A 23,697-nucleotide genomic window follows, 5' to 3' on the forward strand; every position below is an offset into this window, starting at 1 on the left:
GACATTTCTCCTTGGGCTCTGGCATTTATTTTGATCCATCTTGGGTTTGCACTTCTCTCTCAGGATTAGCAGGCAAATCAGCAAGATGTTGATATAGAAAGGTAAACTCACCCAAAACCAGAGCCCTTGCATCAGCCACAGCCCGTGGAGCGAGAGGGAAACTGAGGCAGCTTCAGCATCCCATGGGAGGGATAGGGAGCCCAGAACTCCTGTGGGGCAGCTTTCTGTGCCCTCTGAGTGCAGGCAGAAGTCAGCATGCCTGGCACTGACTTACCCTGAGATGGCATCGCTGGGCTTAGGGCTGCCTGGTGCCCTGTGTCCATCGCTGCCTGGCACCGCATGGGAGACAGACAGATGGACAGACAGACAGACAGACCGCTCTGCATCGCTCCCAGGGCACCACGTGGGACATGGACAGATGGACAGACAGACCCCTCTGCATCGCTCTGCGGGCATCACCTGGGGGACAGATGGACGGGCAGACCCCTGTGTGTCAGAGCGGCTGGACAGACAGACAGACAGACAGACAGACAGACAGACAGACAGCCGCTCGCTGTCCAGCGTCCCCCTGGCTGCACATCGTTTGCCCACAGGCTCCATCTTGTGGAAGATGCTCCCTCGAGGAGCTGAAGTGGGAAGCCACCCCCGGTGTGCGTGGGTGCACTTGGCACTGCCAGCGTGGGAGTCCTCACGGGGTGGCTGTGCTGGCACCCAGACTAACCCGCTCTGCCTCCCTGCGCTTAACACCACGTTCCGCCCCTGTGCAGCTAATGAGAGGAGCAAATGTGGTGGAATTTATTTTAACAGATGGAGGACAATTTTCTTCTCATCATTTATCCGACGCACCGCGCCGTACCAGCTTGCAGAGCCTCGGGCTGGGATGTGGAGCCACCACGGCTCTGCTGACAGCGTCACCGCCAGCTCCCACCATCCTGGCAGAGCAGCCTTTCCCTGTTGTACCTCTCAGCTGTGGGATAAAACCAGGTGGTTTTCAGGCTGCCGGATGCGCTGCCTTCCTCAGGTTTATTTACCATAGAATGTGACACGGTGGTTTCACTGTGTGTGATTTAATGAGACGTTAGGAAGGAATTAATCATGGGAATCAGAGCTCGTGTTGAGTGTTTGGCCACGGTCCGGCAGAAGAAGCCTCACTCCCAGCCCTCATTCCCTGACCCAGGGTGGTGCAGACCCTTGGTGCAGCAGGTGGAAGCTCTGTCAGCACTGTCACTGCCAGCTTGCTGTCCCCAAGGGGCCCTTGGCAATCCTGCAGTTCCCCCTAGGCTGGGGACACAGCTGGAGGGACACGGTTGGAGGCTGACGCTTGTAGGAAAATAAGACACGCAAAACTCTCAAGAGCACATCCAATTTCCACTCATTAAGCCATAATTTCCATCATTTTAATTACATAAAAGGCAGATAAATGGCAAGTATGCTCCTACTTGTGCCTTTTCTCCTAATTATTGGTCCTTTGCACGGGCCAGTTTGCAATGAATCAGCCTTTAAGCGGCGTTCACTCGGAACATGCTCGGCTTTATTTGAATTATCTTGTTGGACGATCATTCCCCAGAACATAATAAAACAAACATTAATTACTACTTCAGCGAGTGTAATCTTGAAAGCACTCAACGCTACTCGAATGCCACTGTAGCCTCACGTTCTGCACTTTGAGGCATTTGGGTAAACAAACTCATCCTGCAGGTCTGAGAGCGCAAGGCTGTAGCTTCAGGAAAGCATGGTTGGAAAATGTGCAGGTAAGGAAAAAGCTGAGCCTGCTCTCCTGAGAGCTCAGTGGGATGTCACATTGGATTGTACCACCTTTTGCAGCCCTTGGCACATCCATGAACATGTAAATGGCAACTCTCAACTTCCCCTCCACTCCTGATGGCATTTCCAGCATTGTCACCAGAACACCCTGGTTGTCGTGGGGTAAGGATAGATTTAGCAGGATGCAGCCCAGCCATGTTTTAGCTGGGAGAGGGAGGAGACACGGCTGTAGCCAGGCAGCAGCATGACATTCTTCTAGCCAGCTGGAGTTCAGCATTATTAGACATTCCTCATACGTGTATCATGCAGGAAACTTCTGGCGAGGTCATTCCCTGGCAGTTGTCCTTCCTGCTCCTCCACCTGCACAAACCCAGCCCTTGGGTTTGCTCCTGGACCTTGCTCCCCCTGGTTTACCCCAAAACTTTAGAGGCAAGGATGGCTTTCCTTGCCCATAGCCCCACTGCCTCCACGGTGCATTTCCAAGAGCATCCCTGCATTTCACTAGATGCAAAGTTGGGGAGAAGGCAGTTGCTGCCTGAATCTTAAAGACAAAAATCAAGTGAGGCAAGGGGAGCTCTTTCCAAGTGCTCATACGCACACAGAGACTGCAGCATCCAGCAATCCTGCCTCTGGAGGGTTTCCACTCAAACCCAGGTACATGCCAAGAAGAAAACAGCTTTCAGTGTCTTAAATATTCACTACTGGTGTTTTAAAGACTGATTTCACATCTGTGAAAGAGAAAGGAATTGAAATACACTTTTAATAAGAATGTTGTTTCATGTCATTTTGTTACCATCCCACCCATCCTAAAGGGCTTGTTTCCCCAAGGATGAGCAAATCCAGCATGGAGGGCACAGGGAGTCAGGGAGAGCTCTGGTCCAGGCCCAGCACTCTGGGGAGGAGAGGGAAGAGCAGGAGGAGGAGGAGGAGGAGGTGGAGGAGGTGCTCTGAGGATAGAGCCATATGTTGCCAAGTTAATAAAAGACCTTGAAAAGCATAAATCCTCGGCATCCTGGCTGCTGGCCCAGGTGCATAATTTCCTTGCCATTGTGGGGGGAGCTGGCAGCATCTGTGTAACTCCAGCATGGAGCACTAATGAAAAGCCCAGGATGAAAGGCTCAGTCCCCAGGGACAGCGAGGGAACCCGTCTCTCTCCAGCAGAGCCGGTGTTTGTGTTGGAAGGGAGTCTGGCAGGTTGGAGTGAGGCTTCTCCTGCTTTCTGTGCCAGGGAGAGACGATCCAGCACTCCAGACCATCCACTTTCCCCGAGCACCCAGGGCCTGGGGGTGCAGCATGCTGGGGGCATCACCAGGGTGTCCCCCAGGAACACGGCCAAGGCCCTTGCCTGTGGCACAGATGGCAAGGACAGCTCCTACAAAGGGAAAAAATCTGCATTCCCACTGCACAGAGCTGAGCTGCAAACCTCACTGCTCAGAAGGGGAATGCTGGCAGGTGTTCCATGGGGTACCTGGGGAGGAGAGGCAGCAGTGAGGAGTGCAGGACCCCACAGCTCTGTCTCTGCCCGGCCCAGTGCACTGCCAGGAGGCCCCAGGATCTGCCAGCTGTGGGACATTTTCCAAGAAACAGTTTTCCCTCAGTAAAGCAAATATTCCTTGACCCACATGAGGCTGAGAAAGAGTAGCGAAGCAATTGTGTGTGTGACTCAACACAATACAAAGCCATTTGCCTCCACATTTGCCAACCTGAACATCCAGATGTACACAAATTAATGAGCATTATGATGAGCCTCATTAAAAGAACTGTTCTTCAGGGGAAGCATCTTCCCCAGTACCAGAGCTGTGCTCTGTTTGCTCAGCTATTAGCTGATGGCAAACTGTGAAATCCTCGGTTTCATTCTGGTGCTGATGCTTTGCTGCAGTCAGTCCCTTGCTGGAGCAAGAGGTGACAGCTCTGGATGCCACAAATAGTGATGGTAGCAGAGCTGGCCTCAACTCCCAGCCACTCCATAGAGGCCAAGTCCCCCACAACTGCAGCTGGTCTTTGCCCAAAAACAGCCTACAAAACTGATCTGGGTGAATTCATTTTATATCCCACAGTGTCAGCAAAGATGCTGGGCTTTTCAGGGAAATAAATACTGCAGTGGGGTTTTTTTTGCCTGTTGTGGACTGATCCAAGGTAAGTGTTTATCCTTGCCTTAAGTGAGGAACCAGCGCTGATTCTCGAAGCCTCATTTTGCCTTTTACCATTACATTATATTAAAAGGGCTTTCAGGTTATCTCTTAAGTAGGTGATTTTCATTCCAGCCACATTCCCTCCCTTCTGGCCAGGCTCTCCCTAGAGCAGGATCTTCTCTTGCCTGTGCAGAAACATCAGTTTCTCTCATGCAGGTTCCTGGCAAATGCAGCACGTCAGGGTGTTGTAACCATCCCATTTCTGGGGGCACCCCTTGCTGAGCCCAGGTCCCCCCTGCCTCCTGCCCCCCTCCATCCTCTGGGAACTCACAGTGATGCAGACAGAAGCCAGATGCTGCTGTGGCTGGCTCCCACTAACCTGCTGAGGCCGAGATCAGGGTTTTCTGTGGGGCAGCAATGAGACTGGGACCAGTGCTGATGAAATCCACAGCTGAGCTGGTGAAGAGGAGAAAAAGGAGGAGAGAATTCAGCTCATGACCCAGCAGTGGAGAAACCACAGAGCCAGCCTCACCAACCCCTCAATTCTGAGACCACCACTGACTAACTGGAAGGAATGCTTGGTCCAGGCCCCATTTGAAATCTGAATTAGGTTTTTCTCTTTCAGTGGATGAAAAAACTCAGTTTCCAAGAAGTACATCGAGCCCTTAATCAGTGTTTTAATTCCTAAATGGCAGTGGGTGCAGCAGAGGTGGTTATTTGGAGAGCAGATACCCCCAGCCCAGGAGTGCAGCTGTGGCTGCATTGCAATGAGGCGTCTGGCAGCCCCCAGAGCCAGCACTGACTCTCTCTTGCATCTAAAAGCAGACACGAGTGGTGCTTATTAATTTGAGTCCACCTCTGAATGCACTTAACGATTCAAGTCCAATTAGTTTTCAGAGTGCCCAGGTAGGAAGTAATCATTAAAAACATGTAAATTAAGTTACTGGGGAGCTTAATAGATTAGTCATTGACTTTCTAGCTTATGTTGGCTCTTAACCTTCAGCTTAAATTCATCATGAACAATTTCTCTCAACTGGCTGCACAAGGTTGGAGCTGGGGGCTGCGGCTTTGCCAAAAGGAGAAGCTGGCCATGCCGTGGCATCGCCCTTGGGAGAAGGAGCCCACGCCAGAGCCCCCCTGCCCTTCCAAAAGTGAACACCTCAGCTGCTGCAAGTGCTTCATCTGCAGGCAATGGGCCCAGGATGGGGAGATGCCTTTTGGAGGGGGTGATCCCTGGGCACGAGGCCTCCTGGGGGTCCCACTCCCCTCTTGCCCCACTCTGCCTGGATCCAGAGTCCAAATCCCTTGACTGTGTGGGAGTGAGCACTTGATTAGCTACCAGACTGATGTGTGTCTGGAACGGGTGCCTCAGGGAGGAGCTGCTGGAAGGGCAGGTCCCTGCTCAGCTCTCCCACTGCCATCTCTCCTGTCTGAGCAGCCCCATCCCCCAGTCACCAAATTTTAGCTGCAACTGGAATTAGTAAGAGTTAATCTGAGATTAATAAATTGACTCCTACCTAATGTCCTAATAGATTAGGAGGGGCCTAATGGAAAGACAGAGTCTCCTGGGGGGGACACAAACCTCTCAAGGTGTAAGAGGCACCTACAGAACCCCCACTGCCCTGGGGCACCCCCTGACCTAGACCCTCTCCCCATCCTGGGAAGCAGCTTTATTACAGAGGGGAAAATAAAGGAAAGATATCAGAAAAGATCTCAGGCTGGGAGCATTTGGGAAAGCTATTTCTAAAATTGCAATTACCAGGAAGGAGAACAAATTACCACTTCAGGGACCGTCGCACATGGAGAATCAGGGCTTCGGGAAATAATCAGAAGAATATATTCACAGAAGTGCATTATTTATATTGAAACATTTTGAAGTAAAGGTCACAAGGAGAAGTTGAAGATTAGTAAATAGGAGAACGCAAGGATTGCTTTGCTGCCGTAATGATTATGGTCCATTTTGATTATGACTGCATTAGTCACCGAGACGCATAAATCACTGCAGAGCAGCCAGGTATGACTCTTGAGGAGTTAAGGAGTTTGGGGGATCCTCCTGCACTCTTCTGATCCAGACCAGGCCTCATCTGCAGGTTCCCCCTTGGCAGAGCCACCTGGTGCTCTCCTTGAGCCCTTCCAGAAGTTCCCCGTTCCCTCAACCTTTGGCCTTTGCTCCCGGGACCTCAGGGGTCCCAGAGCTCCAGCGCTCACGGTGACATCCAGGGACCCTGTGGGTGTCACCATCCTGCTGCTCAGCTCGCCAGGTGCCAGGTCCTGGCAGGTTCTGACGGCACCAATCCCCAGCACAGAGGCAGCTCAAGCACAGGAGTTTTCTCCCCAAACCAAACAGCGCCTGTGCGATACAGCAGCTCTGCCAATCTTCCCTGCCTTCAGACTCCTTGTGAGGCAGCGGCCTCTTTTCCTCCCCTTTTATTATCTTAGGTCATTTTTAATACAGCGCCGACCTGTCAAGCTTCCCCTGGCTCCGTGTCAGCTATTACAGAGGACTTAGAGGAGATACGCAGAGGGAGGTCTCACTGGGTGGTGCAGAAGGGCAGGCAAGGCAAGAGATAATGGTGCTGGGATGTCTCCCGAGCCCCCAGGCTGCTGAGCAGCCCAGGCAAGGGCTGCAGGCTCACAGCCACTGCCCCTCACACATCCCTCATGGGATGAGACACCAGCCAAGCTGGACCATGAGGCTGACCTGGCCACGCTCGTCTTTGCCAGCAGTCCCTGGCTCCCGTGCCCCTCCCTCCTCAGCAGCCCTGAGAAAATATTTGCAGCTTATAAAAGCAGCGAAAATGGGATTGATTTACTGTAGTGACATCTCAAAGCATGAAGTGGCGCTTTTACACTCACATCACCCATTAGACATCTGAAGGCATCAGCACAGCCCATTTCATTTTTAAAGACATACAAAATGCTCGGAGGAAGCCATTTGACATCCCCATTCTGGGAGCTGTGATAGCGTGCTGGGGATAATACAGATGCATCAGAAGTCTCACATCTCATCATTCCGGTCCCCGTTGTGTCAATACGCTGCTAAAGAGCCGGCGAGCGTCGTTCCGTAATTTTCCTGCGTGTCACAGCTGCTGAAGGAGCTGCCCATGGATGGTTCCTCTAAATCAAAGTGGCAGCCATGGCCACGTCTGGTGGGTGCTCCAGCCCTGCACGCCAGGAGCAGCTTGTGGAGGTGGTAACAGCATCCCCTGGGAGATGCTGGAGCACCTTATAGCTCCCTCCATCCCAGCCTTTTCCAGAGGCAGTGTATTAGAGCAGCCCCTCTTGCCAAAGAGAAGGAAAAGGCAAGGAGCAAGGAGCTTCCCTGTAGATGGGCTGTGCTGGCCTCTGAAATCGCTGCCTTGCAGTGGGCATCCTTTCTGCACCCAGGAGTGAGGAGCACAGGGTACATCACCCCTGGCCTTGGGTACCTTAGCACTCACCCTCCAGCTCCATGGCTCTTCCCCAGAGGCAGCTCCATGCTGGAAACATCCATAATTTCTAATGGGATTAGTCCATCTCTGGTGCCAAGGGAAGGAGCATGACCATGTCCTGCACTGCAATCACTGTGCACCAATAGCGCCAGCCCTGATTTATTAGCCCAGAGATTTCACTGCCCAGCCACTGACAAATGGCCACAATTTTACCAGCCCAGGCCCTCCCAATCAATAGCTTTTAATCAAATCCCATCACACCATATTAAATTAAGTGTCCAGGATAGCCCCAAAGTGCTGAGGGTGCTGGTGCTGGCACAAGCCAGTGTCAGGAGCTGTGGGAATGAATCACCTCTGTGCTGCCAGCATGAGGAGCCCAGGGCTCAGCAGGGGAGAAAGGGAGGTTAGGCATACAGGAACTGTCTCAGGATACTTCTAATCATGGGTTAGAATAATGGAGGCTCCCGGATCGCTCCCATACTTCCGCCAAATTTGTGCCGTTTCCTTACGGCTCCTTGGGGTTTGCTCTATTCAGCTCTCACGCTTCCACTTAGTTTTAGAGCTATTTCTGCATATGAATTATTCCCTGACACCATTTTGCAGCCCTGGTTATATTTAGAGAGAGCTCATTCATTGGGTGAGGCTCCTTGTTTTCTGTTTTGTCGAGTGAAATCCTCCGGTTTCTCTATCCCATCTTTCAGGCTCCAGTTGATCTGCGCTCCCTAATTACATAGTGGGACACCAGATGAGGTCGAGCTCACACTTCCCCCGTGTTCTGAAGCAATATTTATTTGTGATAAGGCAGAAGGCAGCCATGGGGAGACGTCCCCCTGCGAGCATGTCGTGGCTGCATCAGCTTTCCCCGTATCAGCTCTGGAATAAATTTCCACTATGGAAAGAGAAAAGCTGCTGCAGTGGGACCCGGAGCACTTCATGAAGTTTCTGTTTATTAAGAGCTTGGTTCTGTGCTGCCACATCTTCTCCAGGGCCCTCCAGATGGCTCTGTGGGACAGCCAGAGCCTCATGGTGCCCAGGGGGTTCCCTGGGGGCTGTGGCAGTTGGTTTATCCATCCTCACCTCTCTGAATGTTCCCCCTCCATCTTCCTCTCCTTTGTACCCACCTCTCCTCAGCCAGGCTCTCATTTCCCATCCACCTCTATCACATCTGTATCTTGAAGGGTTTTTAATGCAGCCCTGGGTTTTTCTCCTCATTCTGCCTTCTGGGAAACCCTTGACTTTTCACTGCATTGTCAGCATTTTCCAGGTACTCCTCTCACAGGTGTCCCAGCAGCTCTCGGGAGAATCCCAGCAGCCCCCAACTGCTCACCCAGCTCTGGGTGATGCTGACAGTCCCAGCCTGACCTTGGTTCTGTCACTGGCTTTGGTGACAAGCCCTCTCCTGGAGCTCCTCACCCATGCCCAGCATCCCCACGCTGCCTTCGGAGAGGACGGCGGTGCCGCTGGAGCCACGCCAGCTGCAGCAGCTGGAGCCTGGCAGATTTAAAATCTTAATTGCCTGTGATAATTAAAAATCTGAAGAAGTTTCCCCAAAGCATGGAGCTGTCCCAGCCCAGCCACAGCTCTGCCTCCCCACCAGCCCAGCCATACTTTGGGGAATTCAGGGTGCATTTGCTCTCACTCCTGCAGCTGACACTGAGGCAGAGCTCTTTTCCCAGGCAGGAGTTTGATCCAAGGTCTGGACTAGGGATAGAGAACCTTCTGCAAACTGCATCACCATCCCATCACTCACACTGCAGGGAGGGCAGGAGGGAGCACGGGATTTTTTTGGGATCTATGTGCACCTGGCTCCATGTGCCACAGGGAAGGTGCATCCATGAGGAATGAGCTTGAGCAGCCACCAGCCAGGGAGGAAGAGCCAAGACAAGGACAGGCCTGGCTCTGTCCTTGCCTGCATGCACCAGTGATGGCCACCAGTCAGGGGGACAGGAAAGACTTGGATACCCATCTTCAGTCCTGTGTACATAATAACTGCAGCTGCAGATTTACCATTCAAACTACTTGTGGGTAAATTAGAGGCACCCAGGTGAAACCACAGGCAGAGGGCATTTCCTGCATGCTGCTCCTTCCTTGGCCCATCCCTGCCCATCCTGGGTGCTAAGGGGGCTCCAGTAGAGCTCAGTCCCCTCACCAAGGAACGTGTCAGGGACTGGTGTTTGCTCCCAAAGGCTGATGCTGCTTCCCTGTGTGAGTGGCCTTTCCCAGCACCACTTTCCCCTCTTGAATGCTGCACTTCTCCTGTCCCGCTCCCCACACCTTGACCACCGAACCATTCCATCCTTGTTTGGATGCATGGCTCTCCCAACACCCTGAACAGCACAGGGAGCTGCAGACTCCTGCCTGCAGCACTCCTGGGAGGGGGTTGTTTCTCATGCTGGGCTCTCCACATTCCTCCACTGTGTCTCCTCACCAGCCCTCCAAACCACAGGCAAGCCCCTGTTTCCCCAGAGAGTGCTCCATCACCCCTGCTGACATCCCCAACTCCCTGTCATCAAGCAAACCTCATCACGCTCCCTCCTAACCTTTGTGCAAAGGTTGTGAGAAATGCCAGGGCCATATTTCAAAGGAAATAAGAGCCTGAGCAGTCCTGAGCTTGTGCCATTTGCAGAGGGGCAGAGCGGGCAGCCGGCTCTGCCTGCAGTGGGCATTCCCAGCCTTGGGCAGTGCCACCACAGCCACCTGGGGATGGCTCTGGGGAAGGGAGCAGCACTCTCAGGCTGCCTGGGACGAATTAGGAGAGCCAGGCTTGCCTGTGCATCCTTATCTGCGCAATAATTGAATGGAATAAGCTCCCTTATCTCTCCGGGCCGGCTTTTCCCTGACAGCCCCCTTATCTCTCAGCCCCTGGAGATTGCCAGCAGCCGTGTCGGGGTGTTGCATCCATCCACTCCTGATGGGATTGGGTGTTCCTCTCCCCTGTCCTGCCGGAGGGGCTGTCTGGGAGGATGCTCCAGCCAGCAATCGAGGCTGCTGCAGGCTACCCGCATGGGGGGGTGGGTGCCTCTCCCCTCGGTGAAGGTGGAAGTGATCCCCTGGTAGCAAATTCAGAGAACTTGTGCATCCCTCCTTGTGTTACTGCTTTGCCTTCGGCTGGCACCTTTCAGCCCAGCACCTCCATCAGAAGCAAAGGTTATGGGGAAAAACACAGAACATTTGGGTTTGATTATTTTATTACCAATTCTTTTGGACTGGGTGAAAAAAATAAGTATAAAAGCATCTGTGAGAGAATGCCACAAGATGGCAATGAGAATGCCAGTGGTCCAGGGGGGGCTCAAGGCCAGGCTGCCACTGGCACAGCCTCTGGCTTTTGGGACAACCCCTTGGAGGGTGATCTGGGCCCCTCAGTCAGGGTACCCCAGTGCCTCACAGCCTCCTGCCATTCCCAAGATTTCCTGGGTAACTCAGTGAAGCAGAACACGAGCTGCTCTTCTGCTCTGCTCCTTGTTTTTCTACCCAAACCCTCGGGATGGTTCTCCTGGCCCAGGCAATGCCAGAGGAAGCTCTGGCGTGGCCACGGTGCCGGAGGAGGCTGCTCTGCAATGCTCCACGTCAGCCCGCTCCGAGCCCAGCAGTAATTGGGTCTCTTAGGTAAAACACGGTGGATTGCAGGCGGCTGCAGCTGCACGGCTGATGGACCACGGAGGAGACATTAGCATGTAAAATGATGACCATTAACTTGATTAAAGAAAGGACACAACACGCATCTTGTTCGAGTATTGGAGCCACTTCTTCCCACGGAATCGTTGGTTTGGGGATTTTGATTTCCTTGTGCAGGAGACAAAACACCTCGGAAGTGCTGGATAATTGCTTGTGGGCTGAGTTTTTCTAGGCTAACCTAATCTTGCCAGGGATTTGCTTTTAGCCTCAATGTGAGGATGGATTTTCTTTAAGACCAGGATGAAAAACACTGTCATAAATTAGCAGCAGAATAAAGGACTTCTGAGTGCTGGATTTACACAGGATTTTCCTAAGCGATGGCTAACCCAAAAAGGCAAGCCCCAGTCCTACTCACAGGACCCACGGGCCAGCTGGGACAGTGCAATCCTGAGCTCCTGAGGATTCCTGCTCCTGGAAAACTGACTGTACTTGTGGGAAAATGTTGGGCATCCCAACACAGGACTACACACAGGAAAGTTGGCATGCAGAAAGTTCTCCTCAGGGGTTTCTGTACAGCATCCAGGGCCACAGGGGTGTCCACAGGTCCTTGGAGAGCAAGTTCATCCCTTCTCCATCTCTTTGCCAGTCCGGATGCTGGCACAGGTCAGCCAGAATGCCACAGGAGCAGGCAGATGTGCTCATAATTAGGATGCATCGAATCAGTTAAAGCTGAAGACAAAGAAAATTAGAGAAAATGAAGAGGAAATGAAATGGCTTGCACAGATGCAGGGGAAATATTTTTAGTCCTTCTAAGTCCATGGTGTCTGTTGTTTGGAGGAGTCCGCGCTGAATTCTCCCTTGGGAGGGAGGGACTTGCTTCCTTTCAAATGAGGTTGCCATCTCCCAGTGCTGCAATTAGTCATGTCCGCAGAGCTTCTGTGGAGTACAACCAAAGCACTTAATTTTCATTAAAAACATGACATTGGGAGCAGTTATGAAGGACAGGCGCTGGAACTGGTAACCACGTTCCTGAGGACGGAACGGGACACGCAAATGCATAAATTACTGGGCTCCTTTTCCACGTTCTGTCTTCTGCTTTTCTGCAAAGATTGACTTGATTGTAGGTGCCTCTCTGATATCTCTTTGTAAATCCTATTTGCATTTGCATTAGATAATTCGGTATATCCATAAATTAGTGTTGAACATCAGTTGTTTTCACGGAAGCATTGCATAATCTCCACCTCATAGGTGTTCATGGTTATCCCAAGATCCCAGCAGAGGCAGGGGAGGCTGGTGAGTGTTGGCAGCAAGAACCTGTCCTTCTGCCATCCACAAGGGCTCCCATCAATTTATGGCTGACCCATCACACACTGGGCGCTGCTCAAATCCACAGAGGCATTGGCTGCTCCACTTCATTTAACTCTGCACAAGGTGGGAAGTGATGGGGTCTGTGCAGCTCACTCAGCATCGTGCTGGGGCAAACATTGCCCTTGCTCCAGGAGCAGTTCCCTGCACTGGAGCAAGACACTCTGCATTTCACTTCATCCCATCCTGCCTCTGTGTTCCAGCATGAGCCCTGTCCTTGAAACCAGGGCTCGATAAAATAGGGTCATTTTTATTTTTCAAGTTTTCTGTGTTCACAAAAGCAAAGATTCATGTGGCTGAGCCTGAAGACAAACTGCTTCAAAGAGCAATTTTAATTGAAATTATAATGATGAAAATTTTGCAGCCAAAATGGAAAAGTGCGTTACTGTATCCTTTCCTTCCTCCCGTGACACGTCCGGACAAAGCAGCAACAAAAATAGGGGCCTTTTGTGAGAGTGTCTGTATGACTCAGTTTCTTCAGTCCACAGATTATATTTATCTTTGTAAAAGACACTAAAGCACTACACTGTCCCTCTTCTTTGCAGCTTTCCTCTTGTTCCTCCTCTCCCTGTGCTCCATGAGCAGCGCAAGGATCCTGCTGGTGCACGGAGAGCCCCTTGACAGAGGCTGCGTGGCTTCTGAAATTTAAGAAGGAAATTTAAGACACTGTAGAAGGAAAAAGGCAGAGGTGTCCTGGGATGTTTCCCCAGGATGGGCGGGATGCCCGCGGGGTTGGGATGGAGCCCTGAGGCTGCATCCCTGGCTGGAATGCTGCCGGCTCCCGGCAGGAGCACAGAGCCTCAGGGAGAAAAAGCTCATCCGCTACCCAAACAGAAAGCGGCTGCTGGTTCCTCTCTCCTCGGCATTAATCTCTGTCCCTCCTGGGAAATTACGCCACGATAAATCTTTATTTCTCATGATGGCTTGCCAGCTTTAATAACGATTTCGCGGGGGATGGGAGATGCTGGCAAACCGGAATGTGGGCTGGAGAATGCTGCGCTCCCCCAGCACACGCTGATGTGTTGGGATTGATTTATCCTCCTTTCCCGAGCCCTGTTTGTCCAGCTGCCAGATAGGGCCAAGTGAGTAACTGTTTCCTCAGTAAATTCAGTCTCCTCTTAATCCTCAGGTACCCCTGCTTTCCTGGAATTTATTCAGTACTCACACAGAGCTGTATGGTGTGAAAATGTGGGTATTCAGACATTCCCCTAGAAAGGGCTGCCTGGTCACTGCATGTGCTGGAACATAGGAATTGAGCAGTGCTGGGGATTTATTGTAATACTGTTTGTATTACTCAATACAAACCATTTGTAGAACTGTGCTTAAGAAAAATGGAATTTGTGCTAAGTTCCTGTGGCATCCAACTGGTGAATGTGAACGATTGAGTTTCCTGTTATTTGAGGAAATAACTGAATGGTCAAATTCAATTACTCCTGGAAATTCTTCTGTGATGCAGAGAGCAGCCTGAGCTCCAAGAGCTTCTCTCCAGAGTAGCTGATGCTCCTGGGTAGTTTCAGGATGCTCACGAGCCTGCACTAGGCCATCCCACTCCACTCCTGCTCCTCTCCTGCTCCAAGGAGGGAGTTGAGAATATGCACTAAATGCCCGGTGAAAATGTGACCTACAGCTGAGGAAGATGAGGAGAAGATGCTGCAGGGAGAGAGAAGAGCTGTTTGGTTTCACCCCAGGGGCTGTGACAGTCAGTGCATGAGGCTGCTGCACGTACCCTTAGTGAGCAACCCAGCCTCTCCCACCTGATAATGGGGTTTCTCAGGGAAATGTTGCCAAATAGACCCCAAAATGACAACGCTGCTGCTCCTGCATCCTCTCATATGGAGCCCATCATATGGGTCCTATAAGGGATGGAGAAAGGGGAGCACAGGGCTCCATGGTCAGACCTGAGCTGGGGCTCCTCTGCTCCCCGGCAGTCAGGGCAGCAGAACAGCTTCGGCCGGCTGAGCACTGAATGTTTTCACAGGGAGTTACTATAGAAACTATCTCAACACCTTTTTCTGTGCAGCCTCGTTGCTGCTAATAAATAGCCTCATTATTTCGTAAAAAGTGTTCGGGAAACCAGGAGCAGCATGGCTCGGGCCGAGACAGAATTAATGGTCGAAAATAGTGAGACCATTTTTCCCTGTGCCACAGAAAGCAGAGAGGCCGGGGCTCCATTAGGGAGAGTTATGGCTCATTTCTCCACTTTTGCTGTATTTATGTTTTATGTATTCAAAAGTGATTTCAGCCACAATCCCAAATTACCAATTCCCACATTACATTAAACGGCTGTGAACAGGAATGGCTCCTGCCTATCAAAATAAACCAGTGAGTGCCATGAAGGGAGCTGGCTCCTTCCTGACACTTGCAGCTGGCACTGCTTGCAGCGAAATGCTCCAGGGCCTGCTGAGGGACTGCTGTCTCAGCTGGTACCAGGGTCCTCACCCGTGCCAAAGGCAGAGTTTCTCTAATTTCCATCGTGAATTTCTCCCTCTCTGCCCCAACAGCCACAGCCATTTTCACTTCTCTACCCAATGCCTTAAGCCAAGCCATTTTTGCTTCCTTTCAAGCCCCAGTGCCCCTGAGCAGGAGAAGATTGTTAAAAATATTAACAGGAATAACATATCCCTGTGGCAAGAAGCTAAAATACACATATCTCTTTATGTATTCATTGGTCCTGTTGATACTCTGTTAATGCCATGCCTTTCCCAACCAGAAACACATTCCATTAATGCAGGCCTGGGCTTCAGAATATGCTGGGGAGCACATGGGCTTGTAGGATCTGCACTGGGGTCTTGGATCTTTGTGGACATCAGCCCTCTTACTCCTTGGAACCCTCATCATCCCATGGTTCACACCCAGACCTCGCTCAGCACAGTGGTTCCTTGTTGATACTGTCAGTGCTGGAGATCCCACAGCTTCCATGGACCTGTATGATCTTGTCTGACTTGCGTTCAAAATGAAGCTTCCTTGTGTCATCTGAGAAACTTCTGGATTTGGATACAGGCTTCATTACAAATATCACTCTCATCTTCCAACCCATGTGCAGTCCTACTCGCAGTCCTACTCACAGTCCTACTCACAGTCCTACTCGCAGTCCTACGTGCAGCTCAGCAATGGGTCACGCTGGTGAGTGAAAAATGAGCAATTTGAGCCAAAAGCTTCACCACCAGCACTCGGCCCCCAGTTTCCTGACAGATCCCTGTCTGCCTCTTGCTGTGAGCAACACGACAGCTCCAACAGCTGGGATGCAGTTTGCACCACCCTGTTTGCACCACACGACTCTGGCTAAATGGACTACTATCATCTATGGATCTGAGAGGCAAATACTGCCCAGGAGAAGATGAGTTGGATATTTACCTTCAGGGAGGCTGGAAGCTGGCAGTGCCCACATCAAACCCTCAGTGTGGGCAGGCTGTGATTGTCCCAGGCTTTGACCATCCCTGTCGTTCCTGTGGGCAGCAGCACCTTCCCCATCCACCTGCTTGTAAAACCTCTTGCAGCCACAGTTTCCTCTGCTTTGCCCAGGAAAAGCTGGACGTCACTGTGATATTCTCATGCCACACCTCTGTGTGTTGGCATTTTTGTGAAGATCTGAAAGAAAACTAGAACTGATCACGCTGGTTTGCCTCTGGCAGGAGCTGCTGCAGACAAATAGGGAACAAGGCTCTCCATGGCTCTTCTTGGGGATCACGCTAACGACTTGCGTGGCGCAGGCCCAACATCTCGACAGGAGGCAGCCAGGCATCAGTGAAAATGATGGGGAATATAATGAATCATTTGTCTTCCCTGAGAAGGAAGAGTGGCGGTGGAAAACACAGACCCTTAACTCTTCCACAGCCGCCTGCCACTGCTGTCAGTGTTCCCAGTGTCCCCAGTGGACTGGCAGGAGAGGAAAAAGGAGATGAAAGGGGACATCATCACTTTGGCATGTCCCAGTTTCTAGGATGGATGTGAGCTTGCTCTCCAGAGCAGCCTGGCTGTCAGCAGTTGCTTATTTTGCTGTTAATGACACAGAACCGCTTGTGGAAAAGGATTTCACTTCCTCAATAATGCTAATAAAGTGGATTTGGCTTTGTGCACTGCATCTTTTGTCTGAGGGGCTGGAGACACCAGAGGCATTTGGAGAGCCGCTCCTCCAGCACACAGTGGTGGCAGAATCCAGATGTGTTGTGAGGCAGCTGAGCAATCCAGGAGGGAACCCGATCCCTGCCCCAGGATGCTTCGGACCATGATGCTGCTTCTCCCTGGAATGTCCCTGATGTGGCAGGATTCCTCACCCAGCTCCTTGTGATTCATGGAGCACAAGGAGCCACACCATCAGCCATGACCACAAACACTTCCAGGTCTGATGAGGGGCACCCCAGACCAGACCCAGAGGGGACAGGACTGCTGTGGCTGCCCCGAGGCTCCAGATCCTTGAGGGTGCCGGAGCTGCTGACAGATGGGAATAAATCACAGTTCCCATCTAATCAACTCTTCTCATCGTTTCCAGTTGAGCAAATTAAAAATCTTCCAGCAGCACAGATGAACTGCGGCCCAACCTCGCGCCTGATAAATGTTCCTTTTGAACTCACGCACAATGGGGAAGCCGATTAAACTTTTAACTTTTTTAATCCTATAATTTATTTAAAATGCATTTGCTGAAAGAAAAGAATGTGGAAGACTTCTTTCCTTTGTGATTTCTTAGGGGGAGCTGATGTAAGAGGCAGATAACGCAGTGCAGCAAACTCGCCTCTGACGTTACCGCTCAAAGAGAGTCCTGCAGCTCAGGCTGAAATTCCCAACTTTCAGTGAAATCTGGGATGCAGATGGGTCAGGAGTTTCCTGGAAAAAGCCCAGCAGGCAGGACAAGAGGAGCTACCCACCAACCAGCTCTGCTCCCAGTGCCATCACAGCACTGTGCCTTGCCAGCCCACCAGCCCAGCACTCACTATCCCACAGGAGTTTCCCAGCCAGGCAGACAGGTCCCATTAACTGCCACACTTCCCAAGGAGAATTTGCTTGGAACAGCACAGCACATACATACAGCCCAACAAGCTTCCCGGGATTATTGTTATTGCTGCAATTACCAAAGGAATTAGTAATGCCAAACCATCAAGAGGTTAACTGCACCAGGGGCTAACGAGCCATGAGACACATTGAAATGCTAGGAAGTGTTTTCTCAGCTCAGAGTCACACAATATTAACCTGGGATACCCATTCCCTGGAAGTGCTCAAGGCCAGGTTGGGTGAGACTTGGAAAAACCTGGTCCATCAAAAGATGCCCCTGCCTGTGGCAGGGCTGTGGAACTGGATGATTTCTAAGGTCCCTCCCTACACAGAACACTATGGAATTCCATGATTCCCTGCCTCCCTGGGAAGCAGCGCTCTGGTTTGCTTTTTGCCAGCCCTGTGCTGAGCTGGCAGGGTCACTTTGACAGTCCAGCTCTGGCCAAAGCAGGGGCACATCTCCCCTCCAGAAACTCACCCTCTCCACACGGCTCCTGCCAGGGGCAGCACCTTAACCCGGATTTCGACAGCCTCCTCTTTATCTGCTACTGACAACAAAGCTGTAATTGCAGCCCTGGGCAGAGCAATAGAAGGAGCTCTCCAGGCACCACGAGGAATAAAGGGAATTGCATGATCCAAGACTCATCCTGATATAACCGTGACTCTGCTCCAACAGCGGGTGACAGAGGGTGACGCTCCTGGCCACTCAGTCCCTAAGCCCAGCCCCCTCTTCAATGCTGACCTGCCAAAGCCACGGAAAACTTACATGACATCCTGTGGTCACAGAGGATCCCTGCACACCCCATTATTTCCAACAGACACAGGCCCAGGGGTTCCCTGTGCTCCCATTTGTGGGATGAGGAGCGGGCGTGCTGCGGATGAGGAGCAGTCACCGCCTCCTGCAAGCCTCAGTGCCATCTCACAATCAATACCCTGCCAACAATGATGGCAGCAAGTTTAATTCTTGATGAATGGCAGACATAAAACTGAGCTATTGTGTTGCTGAAAGAAATTGAATTAAGGGTGAGCAGAAGGGACACATCACTTGGCAGTGTGGTTGATAACGCTGCCTGCTTGGCCAGCTGCCACCAGCAGCCCTTTGGTTCCTGACACAGTTTCTGATGGTCCTGGCAGGTCCCTGGGTGCCCAATACTCCCTAAAATCAACCCATTCCCATTCCATGGTTCAATTGCTGCTGGAAGCAGGCCTCCAGCCCCCTCAACATTCTCCTCATTATCCCCTTCCCAGCATCCCTCCCAGTATTACCTGAATTAGGGCACATCCTGGCACTGGGTGGCCCTTTCACCCATTCCCTGGACATGCAAAGAATTTGGTCTTCACTAAGTGTTTTGGTTTGGACACCCTTTCCCTTGGGATGGACACTTACTTGTGTCTGATTATTTTTCCCAGCATGTCTGTGACAGACTCCAGGTTTCCTCTGCATGCACAGGAAGACTTTCTTCATTAGCTGTTAGACTCCAACTCCCGAAGAGCAAATTAGGGGACATGAATATGCAAATTAATGCTTCTAAACTGATAGCAGTATTGCTGCCTCCAAGGGGATCAAAGCTGGGGTGACATTTGGCTTCCAGCTCTTCGCACTTGGGAGCGGGGTTTGACACTTTCTTTAATTGTTTTTTACACTGGAGAGAGCTAAAAATAAACCTTCCACAAAGTTGTTCTCCTGCTCACTCTGTTGGGCTTGGGTTTTTTTTTAATTGTTTTTGCCCCATGTTTCCCAAGCTGGCAGGGCTGAGACTTTTTCTAGTCATGGAGGGGCCATGCCAGTGATGCTCTGCCCAGTCCCCACGTGGGACACAGTAATGGCATGAGCACAACACCATGGCAAGATGATATGGCACTAGGGACAGTCTGGGGACATGCTGAATGGCAGAAACTGCATGGAGTCACAGATGGCTGAATTTGGGCTGCAACTCCCCCAAAGAAGCCATTCCCCACTTTCAAAGGAGCTTTCCAACAACACCCAGGCCCATCAGCTTTCCATCCCTGCAGCCAACCACGAAGCCCCAGGAATATGTTCTGTGGCTACTAACACCCAAATGTTGCAGGCTGACAAAAAGTCTTCCCTACCTGAGGTGCCTGAGGGTTTGAGAAGCAGAGAGAGCTCCACACCATCACATCCTGCATCCCCAGAAGGCATCTCCATCCTGAGTCTCTGCCCAGGTAACTAGTCAATAAGTATTTGAAATCAGGGGGAATAATAAGGAATTCCAACAAACTCCCTGCCTGAAGCAGCTGTTGCTCCACGTGCCACTGCCCTGGGCTGTAAATGCCCTTGGCTGGCTCCCTCCCCACTCTCTGCCAGCTCAGCCCCTGCTTAGAAGCAATTAGGAGATAATTAACATTTGTAGCAGACAGCAGGAAACATCTGGGCCTGATAACGTATGAGGAGCCCTCGAGGGTGATTAATGGGGCTGGAGGAAGGAGAGTGGTGGGTGGTGTGGCAGAGTGTCATGCTGGTGGGGCTGGGATGGGATGGGATGGGATGGGATGGGATGGGATGGGATGGGATGGGATGGGATGGGATGGGATGGGATGGGATGGGATGGGATGGGATGGGATGGGATGGGATGGGATGGGATGGGATGGGATGGGATGGGATGGGATGGGATGGGATGGGATGGGATGGGATGGGATGGGATGGGATGGGATGGGATGGGATGGGATGGGATGGGATGGGATGGGATGGGATGGGATGGGATGGGGATGTCTCTGGGGGGATGCTCCAGGGATGGTGATGCTTCATTCCATCCTCTCTCAAGCAAAGGCAGGGAAGCAGCACTGTCTGACCAGGAAGTTTCTAAGTCAGGAGCTGATCACTTGGAAGCAACCTGGACTCAGAGGAAGAACAGAGGGCATTTGGTGGAGCTGTAATTTATTTTGTATGACTCCTACTTAATTAAGTACTTCATTTGCATAACCCTGTGCCGTAACTCACTTCCGTCATCATGAAATTCAGCCATGCACAAACAGTCTGCAAAAATAACACACATAATTCAAACTTATGTTTGTTGTAAGAATAAGTTTACATGATGCAATTAAACAGGCCTGACAGGCAGCTCAGAATCCCCTTCCCTTTCTCCTTTTTCTCCCTATCCCCTTTCCCTTCTTGTTTCCCTTTCCTTTCCTTTTCCCTTGCCTTATCCCCTTCTCCTTCTCTAAAGAGAGGAATAAACCTTTGCATTGATTTCTGGAGAAATATTTGGGATGTTGCTGGGCTTCATTATCTTCTCTCCAGCAATTCCCTTTCTGACCTTCCTGCTGCAGAGGTCTGCAGTGGAAAGGGAGCCTTGGGCTGCCCTGAGCCACTCACACATTATTTCCCTATAAATCAGCAAAAGGCCAAGCCACGGGGTCCTCAAGGCCTCCTGTAACCTTATTAAACCTTTCCCTCACTTGTGCCCCGGCCTCTCCGGCCTTTCACCAGCAGTTTGTCTGCTGGATACTGAAAAAGCCAAAAATACAGCTGTGTGCAGGCAGAGACATATTTTTAGGGTCATGCTGACCTTCTGCATCTTGCTGCTGTCCTCCCCATGTGACACCAGGAGAAACATCCCCGGTGACACTCGATGGCCGCACGCGCCTGGCCCGTGAGCGAGCGGCCGTGGGACACTCGGCAAACCCGGCTGACATTTCCACTGTGACATTAATCAAGGTGGGCTGGAGCAGGGCAGGGAGCTCCCGAGGCGCTGGGGAGAAGCCAGAACATCCCTGAGGAGGGGGACTCCGAGGTCTGTCCGACCCTGCCCTGCTTGTTCCGTATTCACACCCGTGCCAAAGCGATGCTCAGCGCCAGGTAGGATTTTCAGGTAGCTTTTTGCCACTTTTGGAAAGTTGCCAAGGTGTTTGCGAAGCTCTGATTGCCTCTGCCTGGGAGCTGCTGCAGCACTGCTGAGCCTGAAGATTGGGAGGATTTCCAGGCAGATGCTGGTGGTCCCCAGGACAGTTTCTCTCAGCTATATACACCACAGAGAATTCACCTGGCCACGATCTGCTCTGGGAAGCAGCAGAATGCCTCTCCTCTGGTGAGCACCCCCTGGGATTCCCCAGGGCCACAGAGCTGGGGTTGCTGCTGTCCCAAACCCCTCTGTGAGCAGTTATAGCAAAGAGCAACAAACCTCCCCATGCCTCCTTCAGCTGCAGACACACATGGCCAGGAACTTGCACATGTGGTCCTCACAGAGAGAATAATTCCAAGTGTCTATAAATACCTAGGAAGGTAAATGCATTAACCTTATCATGATCCCAGAGTGTAATTACATACAGCCTGGCTCCCAGGTAAATTAGTACATTAATAATAATTTTGTTCCATAATTACTGTCATTCCTTAGATCTCACAGCTATTTGCCCATTCACTTACATGTGCAAGGGCATTCCCACCGCTGGAGCAGCCTTGGCCAAACAGCTCCAGGCAGTGCTTGGGAAATCTGTGTTCAGACTACAGAACTCTACTGATAGTTTAGATAAGGATGCTACAAAAAAATCATCCTGGTCCTCATCCAGCTGCAGAGCTGATTCCCACCAGAGGAGAGTTTCTGCTGGCCAAGCTCCTTGGGGAGTCAGGTGGGATCAGTTCCAACATGAGAGGAAAACTTACACTGGGAACCTGTTCCCGGAATGGGGCACTGGGACAGGGTCACCAGCACACCAGGACTGAAGCCACCAGGCCTGCCAGTGGCTGCACATGGCAAAGGCAGTTGCAGAGCTGCTGGATGCTCAGGGACTCCCAGGCCCCGCAAGGGCAGTCCCCGGGAGGAGCCTCTCCATCGGCTCCAGAGGAGGAAGGAAGGGAGCATCCTCTCAGATCTCCATGGAAACCAGGGAGAGGTGGGGAAGACTTTAATTTGAAGTGCTGATTTGGCAGAGGCCCTGGGAGCCATAGGCAGGAGATGAGCTGCATTAAGGAGCAGCAGGGGGGGGCTGTGGCTCTGAAAATGGGTGCCAAAAGGGTATCTGATACCATTAGGCTTGAAAAGTTGCTGTGAAAGGCAGGGAATCAAATGGGACCAGTGTAGCAGCAAATGATTTATTTAATTCATTTGGCCCCTTTTCTGTGCACAAATTATCCGTAGAGAGACTTTTTCTTTTTTTTCCCTGAATTTGCTTATTAATTTGCAGCAAGAGGGCCGATGGTTGATGCAAGCAGAGCTCAGAGCATCTTGCTGCCTGCACCCTGGGTGAAGGCTAACCCTGACACCATCCCCACACCACAGGGACTGCAACCACCAGCACCTCCTGCTCCCAGCTCCCTCCACATATATTTCAGACTTTGGAGATAAACAGAAGGCTGCAGCCTCCAAGGCTTAGCTTCCAGGACTTTTCATTTACTGTAATTACTGAAGGATGTTTCCCCTGAGATAAGATCTGCGTGACATTTGCGCAGCCAAACCTCCTGCTCACACCCCCCGAACAGACTCACAGCCACAACCAGCCAGGTCCTGCAGCAGGAGACAAAGCCAGCATCTCAGGGAAAGCCGTGGGGCAGCTCCCTCCACCTTCCCAGGGATGAGTGCAGGGCTCAGCAAGCCACAGGAAAGCAGAACGAGAACCTGATGCTAATCTGGGCTGGGAGGTGAAGAGCAGCTGTCAGTCCCCCTAAAATCAAGTGCTCTCTAAGCACGAATTTGGGGTGCAGTTTGATGTACCCTGATGCTGACAAGCCAAGTGATCTGCTTGTGCTCCCACAAACCCGTTCTCTCCACCCAGAAGGATCCCCTGCAGCATCAGCCTTGCAAGAGAGGCCTTGGCTGCCTACAGCACCCACACGGTTTATTTAAAAGTGTATTTTAATAGTATTTGGAAATTACAGGCAAATGCTCGATGTTGACCTTCACTAAGGTGGCTGCAGTTTCCCACCTCTGTACAGTAAATCAGTGGGTAAATGAACACAGAGGCTCAATTCATCATCAAATGTCAAGCCTGAGACAGAAAGACGGGAAATGATTTAAAAGCAACTGGCAGTTTAGAACTGCTGCAAATTTCTCATTATAGAACTGCAAATTGTTATGAAAAACTAATCTGTGTTTTAAGCTTTGGTCTGCCCAGAGCTACCTCTCCTTTCACCCCTCCCTTCAGTTGGGGTGAGTTCCATCTGACACCTCCAAAAGCCTTTGAGCATCACCCCCTTGGATGCCCCACTCTCCATCAGACCCTGCAGGAGCTGAGCTCCATAGGGTGGATATTGAGGTGTGTTTTGTAAGCACCATCCCAGGTGAGCATCCTTCCCTGGGGGCTTTTCTCCCCCAGGCCAGCTCCTGCAATGTCACCATGGCATCCATCACCCTCCTCTCTGCGGGACTAAGCAGGGAGTGAGGGTGTGCTTTGCAAAATCCTCCACATCCCATCCATTGCAGCTGAACGGGAGCACAGCCACTGCAGCTCAG

This window comes from Taeniopygia guttata, chromosome 21 (assembly GCF_048771995.1).
Source record: "Taeniopygia guttata chromosome 21, bTaeGut7.mat, whole genome shotgun sequence".
Classification (NCBI taxonomy): Eukaryota; Metazoa; Chordata; class Aves; order Passeriformes; family Estrildidae; genus Taeniopygia; species Taeniopygia guttata.